The 2,946-nt window shown below is 40.2% G+C and overlaps 1 non-coding gene across 1 annotated transcript; it reads right to left on the reverse strand.

Annotated features, from left to right (window-relative positions):
- Positions 1-2,001: 2,001 nt before the first annotated feature.
- Positions 2,002-2,135, reverse strand: LOC111723614. Its single transcript, XR_002772117.1, has one exon. It is a non-coding gene; the product is annotated as a small nucleolar RNA SNORA76 (small nucleolar RNA).
- Positions 2,136-2,946: the final 811 nt, after the last annotated feature.

Genomic DNA, 2,946 nt, shown 5'->3' on the forward strand with positions numbered 1-2,946 from the left:
GGTGTATGTGGCTGGCGCTGTAACAACTGTGCTGCAGGTGCCGAGCCAACAGGATCTTTTGCAAAGAAGAAATTTTTAGTTTTATGAAGTCTAATTTATTGACTTTTCCTTTTAGGAATTGTGCTTTTGCTGTGATACTACATACTAGCTGCCTAAGCCCTAGATCCTGAAGACTTCGACTTACATTTTATTTAAGAAGTTTTATAGCTTTATGTTTTACATTTATATCTATGATCCATTTCAGGTCGATTGTTTATCAGGTCTGAGATTTAGGTCAGGATTCATATTTTTGCCTGTAGATGTTTGTTGAAAAGGCCGCCCAAAGCCAGCCCTCTGAATCCACAGGTTTGGCATCCTCAGACTCAACAACAAAAAATACGATATTCACAGAATGTGGAACATGCGATAGAGCAGACTGCCTTTCATATCCACAGACTCCGCAGGGCCAACTGCACAACTGAGCAGCCGTGCATTTTGGTACCCACGGAGGTCCTGGAAAAGTGCCCCATGGATACCAAGGTATGACTGTATTTCCTCCGTCGAATTGTTTTGGCACTTTTGTCAAACATGAGTTGAGCATGTTTGTGTGGGTCCTTTCAGGATTCTCTGTTCTGTTCTATTGATCCATGTGCCCGTCCCTTCAACAACACCCCCCGGTCTTGCTTACTCTGTCTGGATAAGTCCTGAAGTCAGGTAGACGCCTTCCTTCCACTGTATTCTGCAAAATTGTTTTCCCTATTCTAGTTCCTTTCACTGTCCATATATGTTTTAGAATAATTTTGCCTACATCTTGCTGCGATTTTGATAGGACTTGTGGTAAAACTGTATATAAATTTGGAGAGAATAGACTTCATCCTTATTTTGAATATTCTAATCCCAGAATAGAATGTCTCTCTCAATTTATTTAGATCTTCTTTGATTTCTTTCACGAGCATTGTGTGGTCTCCAGCGTACAAATCCTATGTATGTTTTCTTAGATGATTTATTTCATTTTTAAAGCTATCGTGAGGAGCAGTATACTTTAAATCCCAGTGTTCATATGTTCATTACTAGTACATAAAAGTACAGTTGGTGGTTGTAAGTTTGTCACAAGTCCAAGGACCCTGCTGAGCTCATTTATTAGTTCTAAGCGTCTTTGGTCATCATTTCTTCCTTGGGAGTTTTTACCATTATGTCATGGGAACAAATTCTGGGATGTTTAATTAACCTGGATGTATTTTTACATTTCCTTTTGAGATTTCCTCTTTGTTCCATGCATTATTTAGAGGAGTGTTTCTTAGTTTCCAAGTGTTTGGAGATTATTTATTTGTTTATTTATGTATGTATTTTTGAGACAGAGTCTCACTATGTAGCCCTTGGTAGAGTGCCAAGCAGCACGCAGCAACCTCCAACTCCTGGGTTTAAGTGATTCTCTTGCCTCAGCCTCCCAAGTAGCTGGGACTACAGGCGCCCACCACAATGCCGGGCTATTTTTTGATAGTAGTTGTCATTGTTGTTTAGCTGGCCCAGGCCAGGTTCAAACCCCCCGGCCTGGGTGTATGTGGCCGGTCCTGCTCACTGCTCTGTGTTTGTGAGTGGATCTTTCTGTGTAGCTTTTAGTGTTTTTTCCAGGTACTAGATTAAAAATATGAAATTCACGACAGCCTATTGGTGTTGTCATTTTACCAGTTACAGACAGTGGAGAAGCTTTACCTCCCTTCATGTCCATTTACACTCTCTATTTATAATATCCTCTTAAATATTTCTTCTAAATGCATTAAGAACCATGTCAGAAAGCATTACTACTGTTCCCTCAACTGAATAACATAATTCAGAAAGTTCAAAAGGAAAGCATATTCCATATACCCTAATTTTGCTTACCACGCTCTTTCCTAAAGGACCTCTTTCCAAGGTCCTTTCCTCTATCACTTTCTGTCTATTCAGAACAACCCTTCCTTTAGTCTTTTCTTTCTCTTTTTTTATTGCCAATGCCCAGCAGCTGAGTGCCAGCCTGGGCCACTGCCATGATGCTCACAATTTAAGAGGCCACCTGCAAGGTGGGGGCAGCCCCCATTATGCACAAGCACACACTTGGGCACTGAAGCCTGACCTTTGCCGCCACAGGGAGGTGCCTGGTGGGGGCTCCAAGGCAGCACAGCAGTCATTTCTTTACGGGAGGTCTATGGGCCATTGATCTCTTAGGTTTTTCTTCATCTGAGAATATCTTTATTACTCTCATTTCTGAAAAAAACTTTTTTAGGGGGGTACAAGATTCTGAGTTAACAAATTCTTTTATTTCAGGACTTGAAAAATATTGTTCCACTCCTTCTGTCCTCCACAGTTTCTGACAGAATATATTCTGCCTTTTGAATTATTTATCTTTTATAAATAAGGTGTGATTTTTCTCTGGCTGCTTTCAAGCTTTTTTCTGTGTCTTTAGTTTTCAAAAGTTTAATTATGATGTGTCTTGGCACTAATTTCTTTGGTTTTTTTTTTTTTTGGAGTTCAGTCATCTTGAATCAGTAAGTTTGTGTCTCTTGCCAAATTTGGGAGATCTTGCTCTAATTCCAAAGGGTCGTGAGGCTCTGTTCATTTATTTTTGGTATATTTTCTCTGTTTTTCAGATTTAGTCATTTCTATAATCAGTAATTATTCCTCTGTCCCCTCCATTCTGCCATTCAACTCAGGCACTGAGTTGTGAGATTTCAGAATCTAACAGTAGATCTACCCTTAGTTCTTTGACAAATCTCCATGGTGGTTGGACTAATGTATAAGCTTTCCCTTTTCACTGCATCTCGACCAACATCTATGGTTTTTTGACTTTTTTTTTTGAGAGAGAGAGTCTCACTCTCTCACCCTGTAGAGTGCTATGATGTCATAGCTCACAGCAACCTCAAACTCTTGGCTTAAGTGATCCTCTTGCCTCAGCCTCCCAAGTAGATGCCACTATAGACAGGCACCCACAAC

This window comes from Otolemur garnettii, unplaced genomic scaffold, assembly GCF_000181295.1.
Source record: "Otolemur garnettii isolate 467f Iridium unplaced genomic scaffold, OtoGar3 scaffold00013, whole genome shotgun sequence".
Lineage (NCBI taxonomy): Eukaryota > Metazoa > Chordata > Mammalia > Primates > Galagidae > Otolemur > Otolemur garnettii.